The sequence below is a fragment of the Heptranchias perlo genome, chromosome 14 (genome assembly GCF_035084215.1).
Source record: "Heptranchias perlo isolate sHepPer1 chromosome 14, sHepPer1.hap1, whole genome shotgun sequence".
Taxonomy (NCBI): Eukaryota; Metazoa; Chordata; class Chondrichthyes; order Hexanchiformes; family Hexanchidae; genus Heptranchias; species Heptranchias perlo.
Window position 1 is genome coordinate 61,808,183 of NC_090338.1, and position 16,632 is coordinate 61,824,814.

Sequence of the window (16,632 nt, forward strand, 5' to 3'; positions counted from 1 at the left end):
AAACTTCTTTACCCAGAGAGTGGTTAGAATGTGGAACACACTAGCACAAGGAGTAGTTGAGGCTTGGGCCTTTGCAGGTGCAGACCAAGATCCAACGATTTGGAGATCTCCCTGAAATCTCAGGCAAGGTAGTCAGGTCTGTGCCCTCAATTTTGCCTTGGATAAGCCTGGGATCTGATCATTTTCCAGGCACAACAAAGAGGAAGATTTACCACATAACATCTTCAGTGTCACCTGCAGCTGCTGGACCTGGATGAACCATAGCAAAATGGAACTGGTCTATTTTTCTCCCCTCCTCCCTTCCTGAAGATGCTTGTTACATTCTTGGGTCTTTTCGAACCTTCTTACCCTAGGCCACTAGTACCTTAGATCACTCTCATGAGTGAATCCCAACTCCCCAGACTTCTGAGTGTCCATCCTCGCTTTGAGATCTAGGTGAGCTTGCAGTAGTGTGTCTGCGTTAACAAAACCCCCTCTGGTAATTGCTTTTAGCTACTGGGCTTATGCCTCCATTGGAGAGGTTAGGAGAAACTTTTTCATGCATCGAGCCATGAGGACGTGGAATACCCTACCTTTCAAAAGGCATTTGGGAAGCTACCACATAATACACTTGTTAGCAAAATTAAAGCCCATGGGATTAAAGGGACAGTGGCAGCATGGATATAAAATTGGCTATGAAAAGAAAGCAGAGAGTAATGGTGAACAGTTGTTTTTCAAACTGGAGGGAAGTATGCAGTGGTGTTTCCCAGGGGTCGGTATTAGGTCCATTGCTCTTTTCGATATATATTAATGATCAGGACTTGGGTATAATTTCAAAGTTTGCAGATGACATGAAACTCAGAAATGTAGTAAACAATGTGGAGGATAGTAACAGACTTCAGGAGGACATAGGCAGACTGGTGAAATAGGCAGACACATGGCAGATGAAATTTAACGCAGGAAAGTGTGAAGTGATACATTTTGGTAGGAAGAATGAGGAGAGGCAATATAAACTAAATGGTACAAATTTAAAGGGGGTGCAGGGACCTAGGGGTGTAGGTACACAAATCTTTGAAGATGGTAGGACACGTTGAGAAGGTTGTTAAGAAAACATATGGGATCCTGGGCTTTATTAATAGAGGCAGAGAGTACAAAAGCAAGGAAGTTATACTAAACCTTTATAAAACACTGGTTAGGCCTCAGCTGGAGTATTGTGTTCAATTCTGGGCACCGCACTTTAAGAAGAATATCAAGGCCCTGGAGAGGGTGCAGAAAAGATTTTACTAGAATAGTACCAGGGATGAGGGACTTCAGTTATGTGGAGAGACTGGAGAAGCTGGGGTTGTTCTCCTTAGAGCAGAGAAGGTTAAGAGGAGATTTGATAGAGGTGTTCAAAATCATGAACGGTTTTGATCAAGTAAGTAACGAGAGATCGTTTCCAGTGGCAGAAGGGTCAGTAATCGGAGGACACAGATTTAAGGTGATTGGCAAAAGAACCAGAGGCGACATGAGGAAACATTTTTTACGCAGTGAGTAGTTATGATCTGGAATGCACTGCCTGAGTGGGTGGTTGTAAACAATTTTACAACACCAAGTTATAGTCCAGCAATTTTATTTTAAATTCACAAGCTTTCGGAGATTTTCTCCTTCCTCAGGCAAATCTCCGAAAGCTTGTGAATTTAAAATAAAATTGCTGGACTATAACTTGGTGTTGTAAAATTGTTTACAATTGTCAACCCCAGTCCATCACCGGCATCTCCACATCATGAGTGAGTGGTGGAAGCAGATTCAATAATAACTTTCAAAAGGGAATTGGATAAACATTTGAAAGGAAAAAATTTGCAGGGCTATAGGAAAAGAGCAGGGGAGTGGGACTAATAGGATAGCTCTTTCAAAGAGCCGGCACAGGCAGGATGGGCCGAACAGCCTCCTTTCTTGCTGTACCATACTATGATACCAAACAGTGGGGGAAGTAGAATCCTTAATAGCTTTTAAAAGTGAAAGGGATAAATATTTGAAAAGAAAGATTAAAAGGTTATAGTGTATGGGCAGGGGAATGGGACTAATTAGTTTGCTGTTTTAAAGAGCCAGCATGGGACCTTCTATGTTGTAAGATGTTACGATTCTAAGATCTCAATCCGGTTTTTAAAAGCGGTAAAGCATCACGTCAAACATTGTTTTAAGTTTAAAATATCAAGTGAATTTATTTGTTAAAAGATGAACAAGCACATAAGGAATAGTCATATAATGTAGTTATATATTTACAGTACACGTACAAATAATAAATAGGTCTCAACTCTAAGCGCTAAACTAACTCTGTGTAAATAACTTTAAAATAATATATAATTGTTACTTTACTGAATTTTCTTACCCTGTGGGAGCCTGTCTAATCTAAACTAGGGTTGGAAAGTCAGATTGATTTTTCTCTCATTCAGTAGTTTCAAACTGATTGTTTTTTTCCACTAAACTGACTCCTCTGAGATTTTCAAACACTATTATTTGAAGAGAATTGCTCTTTTTAGTTAGAATCATAGAAAGATCACTGCACAGAAAGAGGCCATTCAGCTTATCGAGTCCGTGCCAGCTCTCTGCAAGAGCAATCCAGCTAGTCCAACTCCCCCGCCCTATCCCCGTAGCCCTGCAATTGTTTCCTTTCAAGTATTTATCCAGTTCCCTTTTGAAGGCCATGATTGAATCTGCCTCCACCACCCCCTCGGGCAGTGCATTCCAGATCATAACCACACGCTGTGTAAAAAAGTTTTTCCTCATGTCACCTTTGGTTCTTTTGCCAATCACTTTAAATCTATGACCTCTGGTTCTTGACCCTTCCACCAATGGGAACAGTTTCTCTCTATCTACTCGGTCTAGACCCTTCATGATTTTAAATACCTCTATCAAATCTCCTCGCAACCGTCTCTGTTCCACGGAGAACAATCCCAGCTTCTCCAGTCTATCCACATAACTAAAGTCCCTCATCCCTGGAATCATTCTAGTAAATCTCTTCTGCACCCTCTCTAAGGCCTTCACATCTTTCCTAAGGTGCGGTGCCCAGAACTGGACACAATACTCCAGTTGTGACTGAACTAGTGCTTTATTAAGGTTCATCATGACTTCCATACTTTGGTACTCTCTGCCTCTATTTATAAAGCCCAGGATCCCATATGCTTTTTTAACCGCTTTCTCAACCTGTCCTGCCACCTTCAATGATTTGTGCATTATATACTCCCAGATCTCTCTGTTGCTGTACCCCTTTTAGAGTTCTGCCCTTTAGTTTATTGCCTCTCCTCGTTCTTCCTACGAAAATGTATCACTTCACATTTTTCTGTGTTAAGTTTCATCTGCCACGTGTCCGCCCATGCCACCAGCCTGTCTATATCTTCTTGAAGTCTATCACTATCCTCCTTACTGTTCACTATCCTTCCAAGTTTTGTGATATCTGCAAATATTGAAATTGCGCCCTGTACATCCAAGTCCAAGTCATTAATACATATCAAGTTCCTAGGAAAGATTTATTAGGGCCTCCTGCATTTTGAATATCCTACCAGTCAATTTTAAAAAGTCACAGCCAACCACCTACAAACTGAACCAATCATACCGCATTGTTCAACTTTGAATTATTGTCTCTCTCCGGCTTGAAGTTTGCAACAATGGCCCAGAATTTGCTCCAAAAATAATGGACAGCTGAACAGCACTCATCGTTGTTTAAGGGCAAATGGAGGAGCAACTTCTGGCGATAACACAGAAATCTGGAAGTTCTCTACGAGTTTCTCCAAAAGCTGCGCGGGAAGGAGATCTCGCCGGCTGGAATAAATGGACCAGTGAGAAGTTGCTCTCCTGCCCAGCTGGAAACGAACTAATCTACACAGAAAAAGATACGCTCAGTGTTTTAGGCCTAAGCTAACTTTTAGTGACATGGTAAGTCTTAATGACTGCCAAACAACCTCTCTGGCACTGAAAATTAACGTATAAAAATGTGGAGTCTCATTCCTTCCAATTTTAATAACTGTTAGACATTTAATAATTTTTTTTTCTTTCTGTCTCCTTTATCTCTGTATTTTAATTCAATACCTCTTACCTTCTCTTTATTTCGCTTTCTCTAACTGATTTTACATTGAATTTACTGTTCTAGCTTGCAGTTCCTGGTTCTCACTCTGCATGGCTTGTCAAGGATGCTTCAATCTGGTTGGTTGAGGGGACAGACAGGTCCTTTCCCTGTTCACACAGCTCACAGATGCCCGGGAGAGGACGCTGCACTTTTAGAGGAAGCTCCCGCACTAAAACCCGAGGATCGTTTGTGGGTAAGTTTAAATCTAATGAATGGCAGGTGCCATTAGTTCGCCGCTCAGTGCAAATTCCAGGCTATTATATTGATGAGCTTGGTACAAGAATCTGAACTGCAGTTGTTGTTTCTTCTTAATAAAAACTGTTAATAGTCTTGTGACCAGATTTAAAGGCACAGCTACCAACCAAGTCCAGACAAAAATACCTCATTTTTGCCACTGTGCTGATTTTTGCTGAGCTATGGTTTCACTGATATCGACTGCCCTCCTGTCCAGTGCCCAAGTGCTCATTCTTCATATTTGAATGTAGACAGCGAATGTCAGGTGGCTATTTGACTGGGGGTGGGAGTAACATGACAGCCAAACCTGATCCTGTCCTCACCTGATGCCCACACATGGACACTTTCCAGAAGAGCCACTAGATATGAGTGGAACCCTTGGCGGATTTTCCCCCTCTCTAGTCCAGGGGCACTGGGGTCAACTCTAATATCCCAATTGTTGCCCTGGCTAATTCAGTACATATGTGGAATTAAACCACGGATATTCCAGACGGACGGACGGAGGCAAAATTCAACTTCGGCAGGGCCACAACACGGGCGGTAGCAGATCGGCCTCCTGATATACACCCCATTTAATTTTCCTCTCCATTGATTGGGTGTAGAATGGGCGGCCCATCCATTACCACGCTTTTTTTACCCCCATCAAAGTTGAATTTTGCCCCTGGTCTGTCTCAATAACGTATTTGTTAACCAGAATGCTGTTGAGGGAGGGCTCCAGCTCAGACTACAGTGCTCCACAATTCTCACAGTATGTTTTGTGCTGCTTGTCCTGTAATCCTTCCTGTTAAATAATTACTTGCAGCTTCTCTATCATGAAGATGTGCATAGGAGGCTTGGCACAAAAAATCAGGTGCATTGTATAGAAGAAATTCAGGAACTTGGATAGAAAGTTAGCTAATGAGCAGAAATCAAAAGGAGAGGGTTAAGCGATTGGAGAAGGGTTGGAAGTGGTGTACCCCAGGGGTTAGTGCTGAGTGCACTTTTGTTCTTGGTATACTTAGGTCATTTGGACTTGAGCAGAGGGACAAGGGCAGCAGGTGCATGGGAGCACCATCACCTCCAAGTTTTCCTTCAAGTCACACACCATCCTGACTTGGACATATATCGCCGTTCCTTCATTGTCGCTGGGGTCAAAGTCCTAGAATTCCCTACCCAATAGCACTGTGGGAGAATCTTCACCACATGGACTGCAGTGGTTCAAGAAGGCGGCTCACCACCACCTTCTCGAGGGCAACTAGGGATGGGCAATAAATGCCAGCTTTGCCAGCGATGCCCACATCCCTAGAATGAATTATAAAAAAATAGGGAGCACAATATTAAGATTTGCTTACTACACAAAAATAGAAGGTTTGGCAAACAGCGAGCATGTAGACAGGTTAGCAGAATGGACAGACAGGTGTCAGGTGCAATTTAATGTGAAGAACTGTAAGATAATGCATTTTGAGAGGAAAAACACAAAATGGCGGAATAAACTCAAAGGAACGGCACAGAAGGGAGTGGAGGAGCAGAAACACCCAGGGGTACAAATACACAATTCCTTGAAATATGCAAAGTATATCTTCTCAGGTGGACATAAAAGATCCCTTGGCACTATTTCGAAGAAGTGCAGGGGAGTTCCTCCCAGTGTCCTGGCCAATATTTATCCCTCAACCATCATCATGAAAACAGGTTATCTGGTCATTATCACATTGTTGGGATCTTGCTGTGTGGAAATTGGCTGCCACGTTTCCTACATTACAACAGTGACTACGCTTCAAAAGTACTTCATTGGCTGTAAAGCGCTTTGGGACATCCTGAGGTCGTGAAAGGCGCTATATAAATGCAAATCTTTGTTTTTTTTACAGAAGATAGGTGTAAATGACTTTGCCTTTGGTCCAGTAGTCCATGACATTGTTTTAACACCTAAATTAGCTTGCAGCCTTCCGTGTTATCCATTATTCTGTATCCAGGAGCACTGTACCTGGGCAACAGTGTTATGGTATCATGGTGCCCTGGTGCTACAATGTACCGAACCTTAGAACAGTACTGCAGGAAACAAAGACTGACCTGCCAGCATCTGTTGAACGTAAATATGACTTGAGGTTGTGATTCTGGGGAGAGGAGGTGGTGAGAGAAATCCTCTTGCAGTGGGATTTCAGGGAGCAATTAATTCCCTTGATGGGAAAGGCAATGTTTGGGGTGAGCTGTTAATCGCTGCTCTCCCCCCGCCCCTCCCCCCCCCCCCCCCCGCTAATAAGTCCTTTTTTACTTTTATGAGTATTAAAAGCAGCGGGCGCTAAATTGGGCTAAATCTTGGATGCGCATGCACGTTTCCAGCGTGACGTGCGCCAGACGCCATCTTGGTATAGGAGTTTCATATTTCAAGAATTTATTCGACAGAGAAAGCCTTGTTGCCATAAAAACTGATTTTTCTTAAAATCAAGCAGTGTAACTTGTACAATTATCCACTCCATTCAAACAAGGGAATCACGTTCCCTGAATCCTTCCAGATTCCTCATTTGGTAAAACAGAGCGTGCAGAAACCCAACCGACGATGCCACATTCCTCCTCGCAGATAACGAACGCTGGAATCATGTAAAGTAGGGAGAAAATGGCTTCAGTCAGTTACAACGCTGATTTAAAGTGATAGACACCATTTTGGGAGTTAACGCTCAACTCAACGCACAGTCTTAACCCCAACCATTAGAACATGTCTTAGAGTGTCTGGAGGACCCCCCACCAGTGCTATTTAAAGGGACCATGCAGGATTTACAGGTTAGTGGCTGGATTATTGCTTCTGGCTGCCGAGACATTTGTAACTGTTTTTGGTGGTCCCCTATACTTGAATACCAGGACTAGGTGGCATAGCCTAGCATTTACAGCCAGGACGTGCAGGAGCGAAGTTAGGAAATGCTGCTACACACAAAGGGTGGGAGACGTTTGGAACGTTCTTCTGCAGACGGCAGTTGATGCTAGCTCAATTGTGAATTCTAAATCTGAGATTGATAGATTTCTGTGAACCAAGGGTATTAAGGGATATGGGGCTAAGACGGATATGGAGTTAGGTCACAGGTCCACCATGATATCATTGAATGGCAGAACAGGCTCGAGGGGCTGAATGCCACTGCCACTTCCTGCCTACTGATATGCACTACCTTCTCCTGCAAGAAAGCGGGACGTGTGTCTGGGTGATGTGCCTGTCATGTATGAATAGCTGCCAGTGGGTGTGGCCTGTGAGTTGTGGGTCAGCGGCTTGCAACAGTGGTAATGTGTGAGGGTGAGAGGAAGCATCTGATTGGAAGAATTGAGTACTGATGGAAAGAGTTTGTTGGTAGTTGGGTGTTGGGGGGTTTAGTGCGTGGTGCAGTGTATGCGGCTCGTGGTTTAGTTGGTAGGAGATGCCACTTGGCAGTTGACCTCACTCACCTTGACCACTCATGTCAAAGCATTGAACTTAGAATCATAGAATCATAGAAGTTTACAACATGGAAACAGGCCCTTCGGCCCAACATGTCCATGTCGCCCAGTTTATACCACTAAGCTAGTCCCAATTGCCTGCACTTGGCCCATATCCCTCTATACCCATCTTACCCATGTAACTGTCCAAATACTTTTTAAAAGACAAAATTGTACCCGCCTCTACTACTGCTTCTGGCAGCTCGTTCCAGACACTCACCACCCATTGAGTGAAAAAATTGCCCCTCTGGACACTTTTGTATCTCTCCCCTCTCACCTTAAATCTATGCCCCCTCGTTATAGACTCCCCTACCTTTGGGAAAAGATTTTGACTATCTACCTTATCTATGCCCCTCATTATTTTATAGACTTCTATAAGATCACCACAAACGTCCTACTCTCCAGGGAAAAAAGTCTCAGTCTATCCAACCTCTCCCTATAAGTCGAACCATCAAGTCCCGGTAGCATCCTAGTAAATCTTTTCTGCACTCTTTCTAGTTTAATAATATCCTTTCTATAATAGGGTGACCAGAACTGTACACAGTATTCCAAGTGTGGCCTTACTAATGTCTTGTACAACTTCAACAAGACATCCCAACTCCTGTATTCAATGTTCTGACCAATGAAACCAAGCATGCTGAATGCCTTCTTCACCACCCTATCCACCTGTGACTCCACTTTCAAGGAGCTATGAACCTGTACTCCTAGATCTCTTTGTTCTATAACTCTCCCCAACGCCCTACCATTAACGGAGTAGGTCCTGGCCCGATTCGATCTACCAAAATGCATCACCTCACATTTATCTAAATTAATCTCCATCTGCCGTTCATCGGCCCACTGGCCCAATTTATCAAGATCCCGTTGCAATCCTAGATAACCTTCTTCACTGTCCACAATGCCACCAATCTTGGTGTCATCTGCAAACTTACTAACCATGCCTCCTAAATTCTCATCCAAATCATTAATATAAATAACAAATAACAGCGGACCCAGCACCGATCCCTGAGGCACACCGCTGGTCACAGGCCTCCAGTTTGAAAAACAACCCTCTACAACCACCCTCTGTCTTCTGTCGTCAATCCAATTTTGTATCCAATTGGCTACCTCACCTTGGATCCCGTGAGATCTAACCTTATGTAACAACCTACCATGCGGTACCTTGTCAAAGGCTTTGCTAAAGTTCCTGCCTCTCCAAATGCCTGTAGATCCTGTCTCTCAGAATACTCTCTAACAACTTACCCACTACAGATGTCAGGCTCACCGGTCTGTAGTTCCCAGGCTTTTCCCTGCCTCCCTTCTTAAACAAAGGCACAACATTTGCTGCCCTCCAATCTTCAGGCACCTCACCTGTAGCTGTCGATGATTCAAATATCTCTGCTAGGGGACCTGCAATTTCCTCCCTAACCTCCCATAACGTCCTGGGATACATTTCATCAGGTCCCGGAGATTTATCTACCTTGATGCGCGTTAAGACTTCCGGCGCCTCCCTCTCTGTAATATGTACACTCCTCAAGACATCACTATTTATCCTGAACTTCTTCCTGAACTGCATCCATGTTCATGATGCTGTGTGCCTGGCATTGACTTCATCCCCTACTGCCTTTTGGGTGTATGTCTGGAGGGCCTCTTGCTCCCCCCTGCCCCTGCAGATAGAGGATGTCCCTCCTTCTGTCCACCTCTTGCACCAAGGCCTCTGGTGCATCAGCAGAGAACCTTGGTGCACGGTCTCTCAGATCGGTAGATTGGTGAGGTCTGGCTTGTAGATTCGAGAATGTGGGATTTAATGGTGCGCAACCTTTATTCAATGCTTTAACATAACTCATCAGTATGTAAACAAAGGGATGGGCCCTTCATCTGTGCTTTACGTGTGCGATGTCTGATCTCCGTTCAGACTCCGTGCAGACAGCAGGCTGTTATATTCAGCAAATAACAGGTACCAGCTACCTTTAAGGGATTTCAAACAGACAGCCTGCCTTTAAGAGATTGGAGCTTCCCCTGCTGGTGGAAAGTGCAAATTGCATGGAATCCTCGTTCAACGCTGATTTCCAACGCAGATTGCAGGTGAGTCCTCAGGCCTGACGAAAATCTCATCCTGCCTGCGCAGGGCCCATTGGGCGTGGGGCAATAGCTGATTGTGCTTCTCCCGCCCAAAAACAGGCCCTATCCAATTCTTCCCCCAGCATGTTTTGAATAATTTATTCGACTCTACAAACTGTCATCTGTGCTGAAAACTTTCCAACAATTTTTCAGACTGTTATTTTCATGAAAATAGAGCCTTATGAAAACAACAAAAAAAAAATGAGGCACATTCTTGAAATTGGGACAAAGCTGTAACCAATCTGGACTCCTGACAAAAGTCTTTAAACTTGGATGGTCCAGATTAAATCTGAAAATGTTTGGCAAGTTTGAAAAGATGGTCAATTTTATTTTTAAAGAGCTGTCTTTTATATTGAAAACACCGTCTTTGTTGTCCTTGATGTAAATTAACAGGCCTTTGGCTTGATTCGATTCAGCGGCAACTTGTGCAAGAGGAGCAAGGCAGCTGTCTTGTCAAAAAAAAACTGCTGTCTAGCTCAATGTGTTTGCAGTTAAAACAAGGAGTGAGGAAACACTTCACTCTGCTGTGCGTTAACCTTCGTGGTCGGCTGCAGCAGGGGGTAATAAAACTCTGCGGCTGTGCCTTTGTTCTGATGTACCTAGGGCAGACACCTTGGCACCACATGCTTTTGATGTAATAGCCCACATATGTGCGAATGTGTGTGTGTGTGTGTGTGTGTGTGTGTGTGTGGAGGGGGGGATTGAGAAAGGATGCCGGGCACTGCAGTCAGTATGTGAAAAGTATAGTCAGGGAACGATGTGACAGCGTTCCTCAGGATGCCATTACTGTGCGTGTCGACATACTTGGATGGTATTCCTGAGGGAAGCTTGCTCATTGTGACGCTTAATGAGAAACAGAAGTACAAACTCTGACACGTGACAGAAAGGTGTTAAAAACCTCACTCAGATGCCACAGGTTGCCGTGCATTGGTCTCGCACCAAATATAAACAGACCAAGCTCCAAACAGCTGTCGGCAGCAGAGTGTTCATCTTCTCCTGGGTCTCATAATCTGCTGTTGGGAGTGACGACCTCCTCCAATGGCCTACTAAATGCAGCGAGCTGCTTCAGTGCTTGAAATACCGATCAGAAATAATATGTGGAGCCGGGAACATCAGTCCTTCATTAAATAAAAAGGACCATCAAGAGAGAGTTAAAATGTTTCCATCTTGAGACACTGGGGGAGATTTCCCCGCTAGCAGAAGCCGGGAGCAGCACGAGAGAGAGAGTCCAGTGCAAAAGGATAAAATTCCAAAAGAAAGTAGCCAGCACAACAATTTTTGTATTGCCAGCAGCAAGGCAGCAGGGCCGCTGCTGTCTCGTGATGAAACACCAGCTTCTTCAGAGTCAGTCTTCAACGGGCCTGAACACAGAATGGAGCAGCATGGAGATATCACACATAGGGCAGCGACATATATAGGTCAGTTTGTGGGTTCTGAGACCTGGAATGGGAGGTAAATAATACCTAGTAAGAAACATGAAATGAGCCGTATATAGGAGGAGCCCTGGGCCAAATCCTCATGGGGAGCTGTAGACCCACAACCTAGTTATCTCAGGTGAAACATTTCTTCTAATTCTAGCAGACAGAAAATTGTTCTGATCTCTGAGCTCATATTTCTGATACTCGCTTCTGTTACTCGCACAAAACACTGTTGTACGAGTGGTATAACTGTAAATAACCCCCTCCCTCTCAGACCCCTGTGTGTGGTATAACTGTAAATAACCCCTCCCTCTCAGTGTGGTATTTACCCATATATGTTTTTTGCAGTTTTACCACACACAGGGGTCTGAGAGGGAGGGGGTTATTTACAGTTATACCACACACAGGGGTCTGAGAGGGAGGGGTTATTTACAGTTATACCACACACAGGGGTCTGAGAGGGAGGGGGTTATTTACAGTTATACCACACACAGGGTCTGAGAGGGAGGGGTTATTTACAGTTATACCACACACAGGGGTCTGAGAGGGAGGGGTTATTTACAGTTATACCACACACAGGGTCTTAGAGGGAGGGGGTTATTTAGAGTTATACCACACACAGGGGTCTGAGAGGGAGGGGTTATTTACAGTTATACCACACACAGGGTCTGAGAGGGAGGGGGTTATTTAGAGTTATACCACACACAGGGGTCTGAGAGGGAGGGGGTTATTTACAGTTATACCACACACAGGGTCTGAGAGGGAGGGGGTTATTTACAGTTATACCACACACAGGGACTGAGAGGGAGGGGTTATTTACAGTTATACCACACACAGGGTCTGAGAGGGAGGGGGTTATTTACAGTTATACCACACACAGGAACTGAGAGGGAGGGGGTTATTTACAGTTATACCACACACAGGGTCTGAGAGGGAGGGGTTATTTACAGTTATACCACACACAGGGACTGAGAGGGAGGGGGTTATTTACAGTTATACCACACACAGGGTCTGAGAGGGAGGGGTTATTTACAGTTATACCACACACAGGGGTCTGAGAGGGAGGGGGTTATTTACAGTTATACCACACACAGGGTCTGAGAGGGAGGGGTTATTTACAGTTATACCACACACAGGGACTGAGAGGGAGGGGGTTATTTACAGTTATACCACACACAGGGTCTGAGAGGGAGGGGTTATTTACAGTTATACCACACACAGGGTCTGAGAGGGAGGGGTTATTTACAGTTATACCACACACAGGGTCTGAGAGGGAGGGGGTTATTTAGAGTTATACCACACACAGGGTCTGAGAGGGAGGGGGTTATTTACAGTTATACCACACACAGGGGTCTGAGAGGGAGGGGTTATTTACAGTTATACCACACACAGGGTCTGAGAGGGAGGGGTTATTTACAGTTATACCACACACAGGGTCTGAGAGGGAGGGGTTATTTACAGTTATACCACACACAGGGTCTGAGAGGGAGGGGTTATTTACAGTTATACCACACACAGGGTCTGAGAGGGAGGGGGTTATTTACAGTTATACCACACACAGGGTCTGAGAGGGAGGGGTTATTTACAGTTATACCACACACAGGGTCTGAGAGGGAGGGGTTATTTACAGTTATACCACACACAGGGTCTGAGAGGGAGGGGTTATTTACAGTTATACCACACACAGGGAATGAGAGGGAGGGGGTTATTTACAGTTATACCACACACAGGGTCTGAGAGGGAGGGGTTATTTACAGTTATACCACACACAGGGAATGAGAGGGAGGGGGTTATTTACAGTTATACCACACACAGGGTCTGAGAGGGAGGGGTTATTTACAGTTATACCACACACAGGGTCTGAGAGGGAGGGGTTATTTACAGTTATACCACACACAGGGTCTGAGAGGGAGGGGTTATTTACAGTTATACCACACACAGGGTCTGAGAGGGAGGGGGTTATTTAGAGTTATACCACACACAGGGGTCTGAGAGGGAGGGGGTTATTTACAGTTATACCACACAAAGGGACTGAGAGGGAGGGGGTTATTTACAGTTATACCACACACAGGGTCTGAGAGGGAGGGGTTATTTACAGTTATACCACACACAGGGTCTGAGAGGGAGGGGTTATTTACAGTTATACCACACACAGGGTCTGAGAGGGAGGGGTTATTTACAGTTATACCACACAGTGGGTCAGAGAGACAGGGGGTTATTTACAGTTATACCACACACAGGGACTGAGAGGGAGGGGTTATTTACAGTTATACCACACAGTGGGTCAGAGAGACAGGGGGTTATTTACAGTTTCACTAAATGCAGAGTCTGAGAGGGAGCGGGCTATTTACAGCTATACTACACACAGGGTCAGAAAAGCAAGCAATTTTTATAGATATACCACACACAGGGATTACCATCGCCAAATCCCCCACCATCAATATCCTGGGGATCACCATTGATCAGAAACTTAACTGGACCAGCCATATAAATACTGCGGCTACAAGAGCAGGTCAGAGGCTGAGTATTCTGCGGCGAGTGACTCACCTCCTGACTTCCCAAAGCCTTTCCACCATCAACAAGGCACAAGTCATGGAAATTGGACATGAATTTAGATTTGAGGTTAGGATCAGATCAGCCATGATCTTATTAAATGGCGGAGCAGGCTCGAAGGGCCGATTGGCCTACTCCTGCTCCTATTTCTTATGTTCTTATGTTCTTAAGTCAGGAGTGTGATGGAATACTCTCCACTTGCCTGGATGAGTGCAGCTCCAACAACACTCAAGAGGCTCGACACCATCCAAATCAAAACAGCTCGCTTGATTGGCACCCCACTCACCACCCTAAACATTCACTCCCTTCATCACCGGCGCACTGTGGCTGCAGTGTGTACCATCCACAGGATGCACTGCAGCAACTCGCCAAGGCTTCTTCGACAGCACCTCCCAAACCCACGACCTCTATCACCTAGAAGGACAAGAGCAGCAGGCACATGGGAACAACACCACCTGCACGTTCCCCTCCAAGTCACACACCATCCCGACTTGGAAATATATCGCCGTTCCTTCATCGTCGCTGGGTCAAAATCCTGGAACTCCCTACCTAACAGCACTGTGGGAGAACCTTCACCACACGGACTGCAGCGGTTCAAGAAGGCGGCTCACCACCACCTTCTCAAGGGCAATTAGGGATGGGCAATAAATGCTGGCCTTGCCAGCAACGCCCATATCCCATGAACGAATAAAAAAAAAGGGTCTGAGAGGTAGGGGTTTATTTATAAATGGGGGTAACATATTAGCATGGATCGAGTATTGATTAATGGACAGAAAACAGAGAGTAGGGATAAACAGGTCATTTTCAGGTTGGCAGGCTGTAACTAGAGGGGTGCCACAAGGATCGGAGCTTGGGCCTCAGTTATTTACAATCTATATTAAAGACTTGAATGAAGGGACCGAGTGTAATGTATCCAAGTTTGCTGATGATACAAAGCTAGGTGGGGAAAGTAAGCATGTGAGGAGGACACAAAGAGTCTGCAAAGGGATATAGACAGGTTAAGTGAACGAGCAAGAAGGTGGCAGATGGAGTATAGTGTGAGGAAATGTGAGGTTATTCACTTTGGAAGGAAGAATAGAAAAGCAGAATATTTTTTAAATGGTGAGAAACTATTAAATGTTGGTGTCCAGAGAGACTTGGGTTTCCTGGTACAGGAAACACAAAAAGTTAGCATGCAGGTGCAGCAGGTAATTAGGAAGGCAAATGGCACGTTTGACTTTATAGCAAGGGGGTTGGAGTACAAGAGTCTTGCTGCAATTGTACAGGGCTTTAGTGAGATCTCACCTGGACTACTGTGTGCAGTTTTGGTTTCCTTACCTAAGGAAGGATATATTTGCCTTAGAGGGGGTGCAACAAAGGCTCACTAGATTAATTCCTGGGATGAGAGGCTTGTCCTATGAGGAGAGATTGAGTGAATGGGCCTATATTCTCTGGAGTTTAGAAGAATGAGAGGTGATCTCATTGAAACATATGAGATTCTGAGGGGGCTGACAGGGTAGATGCTGAGAGGTTGTTTCCCCTGGCTGGAGATTCTGGAACGAGAGGGCATAGTCTCAGGATAAGGGGTCGGCCATTTAAGACTGAAATGAGGAGGAATTTCTTCACTCGGAGGGTTGTGAATCTTTGGAATTCTCTACCCCAGAGGGCTGTGGATGCTCAGTCGTTGATTATGTTCTAATGTGGAGATGCCGGTGATGGACTGGGGTTGACAATTGTAAACAATTTTACAACACCAAGTTATAGTCCAGCAATTTTATTTTAAATTCACAAGCTTTCGGAGATTTCGGAGCTTTCAGACAGGCTATGACAATTCTCCTTCCTCAGGCAAATGTTTGCCTGAGGAAGGAGAAAATCTCCGAAAGCTTGTGAATTTAAAATAAAATTGCTGGACTATAACTTGGTGTTGTAAAATTGGACTCTAGGGGAATCAAGGGGTATGGGGATTGGGCAGGAAAGTGGAGTTGAGGTTGGAGATCAGCCATGATCTGATTGAAGGGTGGCGCAGGCTCGAGGGGCCGTATGGCCTACTCCTGCTCCTATTTCTTATGTTCTTATAATAATACAATGTGCAGGGACTGAGAGACAGAGGGGTTTATTTACAGCTATACCACATGCAGCGTCTGAGAGGTAGAGAGTTATTTTCAGTTATACACAGAAGTTTGTATATTGCAGCCCAGCACTTGATCTCTCTCGTACATTTATTTGTGGATGGTGCCACCAGTCTATTTGTAAACTGGCTGCACCTTTAGAACCTGTCATCTTGTGTTTGCACAGACAGGCTATGACAATTTGGCTAGTGCACAAAAGAAGTACTGGCACCATGACAACAGCTAAGAGTAACATCATAGCACCAGAGCTGAGAATCACTCCGTAGAGAATGTGGCAGCAGTGCAGAGTCTGAGAGGCAGAGTGTTATTTACATTACATTGCACGTGATCGTAGCTATGGGGAAGGCGGGCAGGATGCGGGGGAGGCTGAAAACGGCCGAAGAACCCGGCAAGGCCGAGGGCGCTGAGATCCTGCCGAACTTAACGGCAGGGCCTCACGATCATTTTATGGAGGCGTCTCTTGCCCCGGCAGCCGGTCAAATGGACAGCCTGGCCGGTGGCCGGGAGGAAGAACCACCGGCAGGAGGCTCCAGCCGGGGATCCTTGGGGACGGTCCTCAGCAATCGAGATGGGGGGGGGGTAAAGTCGGCCATCGCGGGAGTGAGGGGGAGGAGAGGACATCGCGGGAGTGAGGGGGAGGAGAGGACATCGCGGGAGTGAGGGGGAGGAGAGGACATCGCGGGAGTGAGGGGAGGAGAGGACA